Source organism: Arachis stenosperma, chromosome 10 (genome assembly GCF_014773155.1).
Source record: "Arachis stenosperma cultivar V10309 chromosome 10, arast.V10309.gnm1.PFL2, whole genome shotgun sequence".
In the NCBI taxonomy this organism is placed as follows: Eukaryota; Viridiplantae; Streptophyta; class Magnoliopsida; order Fabales; family Fabaceae; genus Arachis; species Arachis stenosperma.
The window spans coordinates 78,427,322-78,440,535 of record NC_080386.1 but is presented as its reverse complement, the minus strand read 5'-3'; positions in this window follow the sequence as shown (position 1 = coordinate 78,440,535).

The following is a 13,214-nucleotide window of genomic DNA, read 5'->3' as shown; positions in this document are numbered from 1 at the left end:
GGTCACTAGTTCACTATAAATAGGACTTTTTGCTATTGTATCTTCACCTCATGACACATTACACGTTTCATATTGTATCTTCTACGGCATGAGTCTCTAAACCCCATGGTTGGGGGTGAGGAGCTCTGCTGTGTCTTGATGGATTAATGCAATTACTACTGTTTTTCATTCAATCACGCTTGCTTCTATTCTAAGATACCACTTATTCTTCAACTTGATGAATGTGATGATCCGTGACACTCATCACCATTCTCACCTATGAACGTGTGTCTGACAACCACCTCCGTTCTACCTTCGATTGAGTGTGTATCTCTTGGATTCCTTAATCAGAATCTTCGTGGTATAAGCTAGAATCCATTGTCGGCCATTCTTGAGAATCTGAAAAGTCTAAACCTTGTCTGTGGTATTCCGAGTAGGATTCAGGGATTGAATGGCTGTGACGAGCTTCAAACTCACAAGTGTTGGGCGTAGTGACAGACGCAAAAGGATCAATGGATCCTATTCCAGCATGATCGAGAACCGACAGATGATTAGCCGTGCGGTGACAGCGTGCGTTGAACATTTTCACTGAGAGGACGGGAGGTAGCCATTGACAACAGTGAAACCCAACATACAGCTTGCCATGGAAGGAGCCTTGAGTGCATGAAGAAGAAGACAGTAGGAAAGCAGAGATTCAGATGATAGAGCATCTCCAAAACCTCAACCTGTTCTCCATTACTGCAAAACAAGTATTTATTTCATGTTCTTTTACTTTTTACAATTAAATCTGAGAATTATTGATATCCTGACTAAGAGTTACAAGATAACCATAGCTTGCTTCAAGCCGACAATCTCCGTGGGATCGACCCTTACTCACGTAAGGTATTACTTGGACGACCCAGTGCACTTGCTGGTTAGTTGTGTGGAATTACAAAAGTGTGATTGTGATTTCGTGTACCAATGACTACCTTAAACTTTCTAACTCAGGGCATGATCATTGTTTTTCCTAATTAACTTGAATTCCACTTATCATATATTTTGGATTGTGATTTCTATTTTCAGACTTTTCCACTCGAATACAATCCAAAATGCACATATATTTAACTCCTTTCATGCTTCTCTTGCTCTTTTGCCACTCTGTGCTTATATTACTATTATTTTATTTGCCTACTTGTTTTTCTGCTTTTATTCTTCAATTATATCCTGGAATTTCTGCTTTTAGGATGTCTGACACTCAAAGCAAAGGAAAAGGCAAAGCAACCACTGGCAAAAGGAAAAGAGGCGAATTCTCTATGACCATCCTTGGTATCTTGCATGATGATTCCTGGCGGGAGAAGAACTTTACCCCGCAGGAAAAGGCTAATCAGTTAGTACCTGTAGCTGACCCACTAAAATCTGCCAACAAATACTGTGAGCTGAGGTACCCAGTTTTTGCCACATCCAGGAACCTATACCTGGAAAGGACACTCAAAATTCTAGAAGAACTCAAGCAATACACTTCAGACCAAATTAAACAGAGAGGCTGGTTCTTCCTGGAGAGGAACTTGACTGAGATCAACTCATCCTGGGTCAGAGAATTCTATTGTAACTACTTTAAAATATCCCTGGATGCAGTACAGCTCAGAGACAAGCAAATTTTGGTCACTGTGGAAGTCATAGAAGACATCCTCCAGCTCCCACCTAAATCAGATCAGCCAGACGGTTACCAAAAGGCTGAAGAGGATATGAGATTCATGAGATTTGACTGGGATGCAGTAAAATAGGCTATAGCTCTTGATCCTACTGTTCCATGGGTCATGGGAAAGAGCACCGTGGTACCTAAGGGAATCAGGCTAATATATCTGAATGATGAGGCTCGACTATGGCAGCAGATTCTGAGTAACTACGTAATGCCGAGCACTCATGAGATAGAGGTGCCAGCTGCTATGATTATCCTCATCTGGTGTGTGATGGATAGTAAGGACCTATATCTACCCCGCTTCATCCGACATTACATGGCCAGGGTCCATGTCAGAAGCACCCTCCCGTTTTCATTCCTGATTACTCAGTTGGGTTGCCGAGCTGAGGTACCTTGGGAAATTGCTGATGAAAAGCCTTCCGCCGCGGACTGCAGAAAGATCATCCCTCATAGTAGGAAGTTTCAGGCCCTAGGCTACTAACCTCTTTTTCTCACTGACTCTGCTGAGGCAGCTACATTTTCAGTTGCCCCTTCAGCATCCACTGCCCCAGCTCCATCCACTACACCCCCACCTGCTCCTGAGCCCGTTTATATTCTGGTGCACCGACTTTTTGACCACTTAGCCAGATGGAGCGCCACCACCAGTAGCAATATGAGAGGTCTGAGCATCGCAACAAGCGACGTTATGAGAGGTCTGAGTGTCGCCACAAGCGGGGCTATGAGCACTTTAAATTGATGATCCGATCCGGTGGCGACATTCCCTCCGAGCCCAACACACCTTCAGATACATCTGAGGAGGAGGCAAGCGATCATGAGGAGGAGGCACAGACCCAGGCTGAGCATGGAAGACCTGAGCACACTACACCACACCATGAGGAGCACCACTAGCTACAGGCCGCAGATCCGGAAATTCCTATACAGACAGAGCCTCCGCTTCACCAGACTACTCCTCCTACACTCACAGAGACTGCAGACCTTCAGCCTACCACTGAGACACCAGCAGCACATCCTTTTGGAGATGACACTTCTTCACACCCAGTTTTAGTGAGCATCGAGGACGATGCTATTATTTAAGTGTGAGGAGGTCGCCATCTCTAGCATATATTTTTTGGTGAACCACTACAGACTCTTATCTTATTTTGTTTATTTTCTGTATTTTATTTGCACATTTTCTCTTTTTTTTTTTTTGCTTTTTCTGTATTTTTGCATTCTGCACTTTGGGCTGTATATATCTTAGATATTTTAGCTTAATTTGCACTTTTAGTTTACTAGTTATATATTAAGTGGATTAATTAGTATAGTTTGCCCTTTTAGCATATGATAAATTGGTTTAATTGAAAATAAAAGAGTAAACTAGGAACTTTAGTGTAACAGAATAAAAACAATCCACACACCTTATATATATAGCATTATATGTTAGTTAGTTAACAACATTTCTTCAAGGAGGAATACTAAGATTTTAAGGGCCACCTTAAGATTTACATTGAGTTGAATGGAAACTCTTGATTTCTACTTGCATGACATACATAACTGATATATGATTTCTGAGCTTGAAAACACACAGCCCATGAGTTTTGAGCTTAATTATATGGTTACATCAAACCATAAATTTCATTCCTGTGTGTTTTGCACTTCTTTTCTATGCTTGCAATCTTTATTTTGTTTTAATCTATATGTCCAAATTATAGAATATAGATACATGCCAAGAGATGATTGAGGCCATTATTTGTATTTGTGCTCACTTGTCCCAAATAAACCTACCTTTTATGCCATCCTTGTTAGCCCCCTTGAGCCTTTTAACTCCCTTCTATTTCATAACCACATTACTAGCCTTAAGCAGAAAAACAAAATAAAAATTCCAAATTGAATCCTTGGTTAGCTTAAGATAGATATTGTGTCTAATTTAAGTGTGAAAAATTTTATGGGAACATGGGATAATAGAAAAAAAGTAGGGAATTAAATTAAATAAGTTATCTAAAAAATTTGGGAGCATGCTCATGTGAAATAAAAATAAATTAAATTACCATGTGCATTGAAAAAAATTTAGTATTTAAATAAGGGGATACAAAAATTACTCCAATGCAATTATAAAGAATCAATGCACATGGGACAAAAAAATCAAAATTAAATATGGTGCATGAGCATGTAATACAAAAGTGGGAAAATTTGGGTAGCTAGGTAAAGAACTTTGAAATCATAAAGTATGTATGTTAAGTGAGATCTTAGACTAATCAATGATTCACTTTGTTAGCTCACTTAGCCTTATATGTACACCATTACCCTTACCCTAACCCCATTACAACCTGAGAAAAGACCTCATGATTTTTGTATGTCTATATTCCATATTTGTTGATTAGTTAGATGAAAAACAAAGTTTTAGAAAGCATGACTAGAAAAGAAGAGAGTGATTAACCCCAAACACTGAGTGATTAGAGAGTAAACACAAAATCCAATGAGGGTTCAACAGCTCATTCTCATATATCCATATTTAATTATTAATTGTCTTGCAAGTTGTGAACTATCTTAACTCAACTCAATTGTGACTGTGCTTTAATATGATTTGGCCTTAATTGTACATATATGATTCCTTGAAGATATGAATTAATTTAACTACATGTAAGCTTTATATACAAGCGAATAATAACTAGAATTGCATGACTCATTTAGGTAGCTTGCATTTAGAATAGATTGCATTGCATAAGATTCCACCATTTTACCTTTACTCTTTTCTCTAGGATTTAGCATGAGGACATGCTATTGTTTAAGTGTGGGGAGGTTGATAAACCCCTATTTTATGATTCATCATGTGCTTAAATTGAGTGTTTTTATCAACTCTTCACCCACTTATTCATATGAATTTGCATGGTTTTACAATTCCTTCCTTATGATATGACATATGAGAAAACATGTTTCCTATGCTTTAAAAATATTAAATTTAATTATCCTTTATTATCATTCGATGCCGTGATTTGTGTCTTGAGTACTTTCAGGTTTTATAGGGCAGGAATGACTTAAAGGATGGAAAGAAAACATACAAAAATAGAAGGAAAGCACAAAATGGAGTTATTGAAGAAACTGGCTGCGACGCGTCCGCGTGGACGATGCAAACGCGTGCTTTGCGAAAAGTGGCATCTGCGCGAATGTGTGCATGGCGCGAACGCGTGGCTCATGCGAAACACAGATGATGCAGATGCGTGACTTACGCGACCGCGTGGTAGAGCAACACTCCAGATGATGCGACCACGTGACCCACACGGATGCATGACGTGCGAGATCTGCAGAAATTACAGAAGTCGGCCCCAGCAACTGCTGGACTCTTTTTGGTCCAGATCCAAGTTTAGAGAACACAGATTAAAGGCTATAAATTGGGGAATCCATCCATTCATCAACATACATGAGATCATACACATAATTTTAGGTTTAGATGTAGTTTTTAGAGAGAGAGGTTCTCTCCTCTCTCTTAGGATTTAGGATTAGGATTTCTCTTCAAGTCATTAGGATTTTCTCAAAATCCTGGTTTAATGTTCTTTTTATTTATTCTATTGCTTTAATTTATGAACTCCATGTTAGAATTGAAATCTTTATTTAATATAATTTGAGGTATTTCAGACTCATGATTGCTTTCTTCTATTTATTATATAAATAATTAGATTTTTTCCTTTTGGCTTTGGTTGATTAATTGGTAACTCTTAAGTTGTCAAACTCATCGTGATTGATAATTAATATCTTTGCTGATTGATTTAGATTCCTATAACTCTAGTCTTTCCTCAGGAGTTGACTAGGACTTTAGGTGTTAAATTGATTGGTCCACTTGACTTAGCTTCATAGTTAGAGGTTGACTGGGTGGGAGCAAAAATATAATTCTCATCACCAGTGATAAGGATAACTAGGATAGGACTTCCATTTTTCATAATTATTTGCCAAGAGTTTTTCTAATTATCAATTTATTTTCCTTGCCATTTAAATTACTTGTTCAAACCTTTTGAAAACCCCAAAATATATCTTTGCACAACCAATAATAAGAACACCTCCCTGCAATTCCTTGAGAAGACGACCCGAGGTTTAAATACTTCGGTTATCAATTTATTTAGGGGTTTGTTACTTGTGACAACCAAACGTTGTACGAAAGGATTTTCTATTAGTTTAGAAGCTATACTTACAATGCAATTATATTTGTGAATTTCTTTACCGACAGGAAATCCGATCGTCACCCATCTTCCCTTCCTGGTGTAGAAGCAATACATTGGTCTCCTTCTGGATTTTCAATTCCCTCTCAGCCCCCATTGCTCAAAGTGTCATTTATTTTGACTATGCAGAAGCGATCTGGAAAGATGTCGGCAACAGATTCTCACAAGGAGACTTGCTCTGTGTTGCTGAGCTACAAGAACATATTTATGGCCTCAAGTAAGGATCCCTCTCCGTCACTCAGTACCACACTGCCTTCCAAGAATTATGGGAAGAGCACGACATTTATCGTCCCGTCAAACCCTGCATATGCCTGAAATGATCTTACCATGACCAAAACTTCATCATTCGGTTCCTCAAAGGCCTAGACGACCGCTTTACTGTCTCCGATCCCAAATCTTGCTCTTTAACCCCCTTCCGCCAGAAGGCAAAGTCTTCAACATAGTAATTCAACACGAACGCCATCTCCAAAGAGGCAGTAGTGTTCTCGACGAGCCTATCTCCCTCACCAATGCCGTTATCATGCCACAATGGCGCCCACCACTCGGGTGCGCAGAGGATGCAACACCAATGGCGGACATAGTGAAGTTAAAAAAGTATGCATCTCCTGTAGGCGAACCGGCCACACCTTCGACGAGTGCTACGGCAAGCACGACTATCCACCAGGCCACCCACGCTACCCCGTCCATCCTCGGTTCAATGATCGCAGCAACTCCACTGCCTCCTACACCAATGCCGCTGTAGCAAATCCTTATTCCCCACATCAACAACAACTCACCAGAACCAGATCAAGCAAAGAAGAGACCTACCCAACTTTTGGGCCTTGTTTGTCACAATCCCAACATCAATCTCTCTTAGCTCTCGTCAACAATGTTCATGGACAGCACTTTGCAGACAAAATCACACCACAAAGTCAACATGGGTCATTTGAGGCCAAGTCTGGTACCATTGTTATGCATACAAACACTATATATTTTTTCTTTCACTTCTCATCCCATTTATCACCCAACACACCTTCTATAAACTCACACAACAGTGGCAAATGGATACTAGATTCAGGAGTCACTGAACACATCTGTTCCTCACTATCATATTTTCAAATGCACCACAAGATCAACCCAATACATGTTTACCTCCCAAACAATTCTATTATCACTACACACTGTTCTGGGTCAATAAATTTCTCACCACACCTAACTTTGCACAATGTTTATATATTCCTGGTTTCATGTTCAATATTTTATCTATCTCCAAACTAATCACAACTCTCTCATGTCAATTACTCTTTTCTGAATTTTTCTGCCAAATACAGGATGCAAAGTCCTTGAAGATGATTGGTTCAGCTGAATTGAGAGATGGATTGTACTACCTAGCTTACAAGTTACAACCACAAAAATCCATTAGGACCAACAGCACCACCAACTTAGCCAATGTTAACAACTTCACAACACCAATCACAAATAGCAATGTATGGCATTGTAGGCTAGGTCACCTCTCTAAACAAAGATTAAGAGAACTCCACCTTTAATTTGCTTTTATTAATCCACATATCAATGAATTTTGTGATGTTTGTCATATGGCAAAACAAAACTGACTATCTTTTCCCTTGAGTACAAATAATGCATCCAAACCTTTTGAATTAATACATTTAATCATTTGGGGGCCTTTTTCCAAAATATCCATACATGGTCATAATTATTTTCTAACTATTGTTGATGATTTTAGTAGATTCACTTGGATAATCTTATTAAAATCAAAAGGAGAAGTTGGCACAAAAATTTAGAACTTCATTGCCTTAGTAAAAAACCAATTTGACACCAATGTCAAGACCATTAGATCTGACAATGGCCCTGAATTCCTTCTTAATGATTTTTATGCCAAAAAAGGCATTCACCACCAAAAGTCTTATGTCGAAACACGACAACAAAACAGAAAGGTAGATCGCAAACACCAACACATACTCAATGTCGCTAGAGCCCTAATGTTCCAATCAAGCCTCCCCCATCCTTTTGGTCCTATGTCGTAAACCATGCTGTCTTCTTAATAAATAGAGTTCTCTCACCAATCATTCAAAACAAAACTCCATTTCAACTCCTCTTCCACAAATCACCTGACTTTCACTCACTCAAAATTTTTGGATGCCTATGCTATGCCTCTACCCTTACCAACCACTGCTCAAAATTTGATCCCCGTTCTAGAAAAGGTTGTTTTTTAGGATTTAAAACCGGCATAAAAGGCTTCATCATACTAAACTTCGACACCCGTAAAATTTTCATCTCCAGAAATATCCAATTCATTGAATCATGCCTCCCTTTTTCACAAACAAACTCAACCTGACCAAAACCCCTCTAAGTTTCCCAACATCCTTCCCCAATCACCTACCATCTTTGAAGAACCCAATTAACAACAACCACACTCAGCAACAGCCCAACCTTCACCAAGTACAAAACCCCCCACAACGGCCCAAACCAACAACGAAGGAACTCCCATCCCCCAAACAAACACAAGTCCAATTCCTTCTCCAATTACTTTCCCAGCCCAAACCACCTCGTCCATTCTTCCCACAATCCCAATCATAGTACCCATTCCCACCGCACTCCACCACTCCAATAGAACACATGCACCACTGTGTAACTTGGCAGACTACTATTGCAATCTCTCTCTCTCTCTCTCTCTCTCTCTCTCTCTCTCTCTCTCTCTCTCTCTCACAACATAGCACCAGCCATCTTCAAGATGCCAACATCCAATTTCACACTCACTCTCATATACACGAGTCTCATCCCATCACCGACGCTTCCTCCTCTCCATCTCTACAGAACCCGAGCTACGAACATTCGTAGAAGCCAAAACTCAGCCGTGTTAGCGTGACATCATGCGAGCTGAAATATTAGGCCTAGAACAAAATCTGACCTGGGACATCATCGACACTCCTGCTAATGTGAAGTCCAGAGGTTGTCAATGGGTCTATCACATTAAACGCCAATCTGACGGTAGCATTGAACGCCACAAAGCGTGACTGGTGGCAAAAGGGTATGCACAGATTGAAGGGGTGGATTACCTCAAAACCTTTTTTCCAGTGGTAAAGATCACCATTCGAGTCCTCCTTGCTCTTGCCTCCATCAATAATTGGACCCTGCACCAGTTAAACGTCCATAATGCCTACCTCCATGGTGACCTCCTTAAAACTGTGTATTTGAGCTTGCCACCCAGTTGGACACCTTCCAAGCCTGGTCAGTGTTGTCGTTTAAGGAAATCTTTGTATGGCCTTAGACAATCAAGAAGATAATGGTATGATAAGCTCAACTCTTTTTTACTCTCGTGTGGTTACCAGCAGACCCTGACGGATTACAGCCTGTTCTTCAAAGTATCTGGTAAAGCATTTACTGTTCTCTTTGTCTATGTCAACGATATAGTTGTCACTGGTAGCTCTGTTATTGAGATTGAGTCCATTAAGGCTGCTTTAGACTCTAAGTTTAAAATTAAGAATCTTGGCACACTCAAATACTTTCTAGGCATTGAGGTAGCGCATTCTGCTGCTGGCCTCTATCTTTACTAACGAAAATACTGTTTAGACATTATCATTGATGCCGGTCTCACCGCTGCCAAACCCTCGTCTACCCCAATGGATAACTCCATTCGCCTTAGCTAAAACACCAGAGAATCCCTTGCTGATATCACTGCCTACCGATGGCTCATTGGCCGCCTTATTTACCTCACCATAACCAGGCTTGACATTACCTTCGCTACTCAACAATTGAGTCAATTTGTCTATAACCCAAGCAAAATTCACTTTAAGGCAGCCCTCCATATTCTCAAATACTTAAAAGGATCACCGTGCAAAGACATCTTCTTTCCAACTGACTCCCTCCTCCAAATCTATAGTTTTAGTGATGCCGATTAGGGATGCTGCCCCGACACTCGCCGATCTACCACTGCATATTGCGTCTTCCTTGGAAAATCTCTCATATCTTGGAAAACTAAGAAATAGGACACAATATCTTGTTCCTCAGCCAAAGATGGGTATCAAACTCTCTCTACAACTACCAAAGAATTACTATGGCTACTCAACTTGTTTTAGGCTCTTAATATCAACTGCATCCGCCCACCAGTACTATACTGTGATAATCAAAGCACCTTTCACTTTGCCGCCAACCCCGTCTTCCATGAGAAAACTAAACATATCAAAGTGAATTGCCACTTAGTTCATGAAAAATCTCATGCTAAACTATTGCACCTCCTTCTAGTTTCCTCCTCCAACCAACCTGCAGATATCTTCACCAAAGCATTGCCACCCTTCCTTTTCACTGTCAATATATCCAACCTGGGATTGAAAGACATTTTCCAATCTCTAGTTTGCGGGGGGCTAACAAACCACACCACAAAGCCAATATGAGAGACAAAAAGAAAGAACCATCCAAAACCAACCTACAACTTAGCAGCACAATTCAATGTTTATCAGGAACTCTAGCATCATAATTCTAGAAACATCCTTTTTGCCTTACTGTACAAAAAAGACGTTGCCAATTATAGAATTACCCAAATTTTAACATTCAATGATGAGCTGTAATTTCAGCATCTATTGTATATATATAACTACCATTCCCATTTGCAATACAAGAAGAATATCACATTCTTTTCACTTATTCGTCATTGTCTTTTGCTCTCTCTCTGTTTTTTCTACACATTCAATGTTTTGTCTTTGATTAATTATTCTTTGAGTATTTACTCATTTTGGTTCTCAAAAAATTTCGGATTAGACACTTTAGTCCCTAACTAAAATTAAGTACTCCATTGGTCCTTAACAATTAATTTCATCAGTCACTTAGGTCCTTTGCTCCGTCAACTCTAATGGAGGACAAAATGGTCTTTGACAACTCTATCAGGGGACAAAAAAGTTCCTGACCCTCTCTGTTCGAAAACGACACCGTTCTTTTCCAATTTTCATCATATCTCGCACAACCCTAACATTCATACTCTCCTTCTTTACCTTCACAGTCTTTTTCTCCATCTTTTCCTTCCTTCTCTTCAGCTCCAAAATTAAGGCATGGTGTAACTGCCATGCATGTCGCATGATGCGGTATTTTATAACCCACAAACTAACCGGCAAGTGCACCGAGTCGTACCAAGTAATACATTACGTGAGTAAGGGTCGATCCCACGAGGATTGATGGATCAAGCAACAATGATTGAGTAATTGGCTTAGTCAGGCAAACAGGAAATAGTATTTGGATGTTCAATCGTATAGAAACTAAAATAGTAAAATAAAATGGCTTTGGAATAAAGTATTAAAAAGGCAGTTAAGGCTTCAGAGTTATCTATTTTTCCAGATTAACTTTTTTTACTAACTATTTTAATCATGCAAGACTTAATTCATGACAAACTATATGTTACTAGACCCTAATTCCTTAGACCTTCCTAGTCTTCTTTAAAATTCATTAACTGCTAATTCCTTGGTCAATTAATTCCAATTAGAAGGTGATGATCAAATTCCAGTTTATATGCCACAAGAATCCTAATTATCCAAAAATAAGGGGATTATATGTCCCGTATCCCGTTAAATACAAATAATTAGAAATTCAGGATAATATGTTTTCAAGCTGTTGTTCAAGTAAAGAGCTTTTCCAAGTTTTACAAGAACTCAATTAGAACATGGGTCATACTTCCGTTCTACCCATATTCATAAAATAAAGAGCGAAAACAATTATTGAATTATAAATCCATTCATAAATTAAAATAGAAAGATCAATAAACTTAATCCATACAAATAGATAGAGCTCCTAACCTTAACAATGAAGGATTAGTTGCTCATGGAATGCAGAATGTAAATTTGTATAGAATTCCCTAATGGAATCCCCTTTTTGGAATGTACCTAATAGAAGAGAAGTCTCTCCTTTTTATAACTAATCCTAATTAATTTAAAATCTAATATTTTAAATTAAGATAATATCTTTTCCTATTTTAAAATCAAATTTGAATTTAAATCAGAATTAACTAACTACTCCGCGTCTTGTAACGTGGGAACCACTTGGTTTCACTGGATCTGCGCCTAACTTAGGTGCTAAAATGGGGCCCAGAAATCACCCCCAGTGGTTTCTGCATTTTCTGCATGTGGCGCATGTCACGCGTACGCGTCGATGGTCTTTTCTGCGAGTCACGCGGACACGTCGGTCACGCGTACGCGTCGCTGAGCAAATCTTCAAATCACGCGTACGCGTCAGTCACGCGCACGCGTCACCATGTATATCTCCAAATCACGCACAAGCGTCAGGCACGCGTACGCGTCGCTCCTCGCTGCCATCTTCTTTTGTTCTTGTGCCGCAGAAACTTCATCAAATCTAGCCGAATGCTACCTAAAATAAACAGTATTGCCCAAAACTCAAAATAGCATCCATAGTGGCTAAAATATAATTAATTCTTGATTAAACTCAACAAATTAGATGCAAATTCACTAGGAAAAGATAGAAAAGATGCTCACGCATCACAACACCAAACTTAAACTGTTGCTTGTCCTCAAGCAACCAAAACTAATATAAGCTTAGGATGTGAATTTACATGAGAATGAGAGTTCGATTAAGCTCATGTCTCTTCTTATAGTGGGGTTTACAACTGCAATCCTGAATAGTTTTGGCATTTCACTTTATCCTTTGAAGTTTAGAATGATTGGAATCCATAGGAACTCTGAATTCAGATAATGTTATTGATTCTCCTAGTTCAGTATGTTGATTCTTGAACACAGCTACTTTATGAGTCTTGGCCGTGACCCTAAGCATTTTGTTTTCCAGTATTACCACCGGATACATAAATGCCACAGACACATAACTGGGTAAACCTTTTCAGATTGTGACTCAGCTTTGCTAGAGTCCCCAGTTAGAGGTGCCCAGAGTTCTTAAGCACACTCTTTTTGCTTTGGATCATGACTTTAACCGCTCAGTCTCAAGCTTTTCACTTGACACCTTCACGCCACAAGCACATGGTTAAGGACAGCTTAATTTAGCCGCTTAGGCTAGGGTTTTATTCCTTTGGGCCCTCTTATCCATTAATGCTCAAAGCCTTGGATCCTTTTTACCCTTTGCCTTTTAATTTAAAGGGTTATTGGCTTTTTCTGCTTGCTTTTTCTTTTTTTTTTTTCTTCTTCTTTTTTTTGCAAGCTTTGTTTTTTCACTACTTTTTCTTGCTTCAAGAATCAATTTTATGATTTTTCAGATTATCAATAACATTTCTCTTTTTTTTCATCATTCTTTCAAGAGCCAACAATTTTAACATTTATAAACTTCACTATAAAAAATATGCACTGTTCATGTCATGCATTCAGAATTACAGAAAATACCACCACATTTAAGTAAATAAGACTACTCTTAAAATTAACTCAATT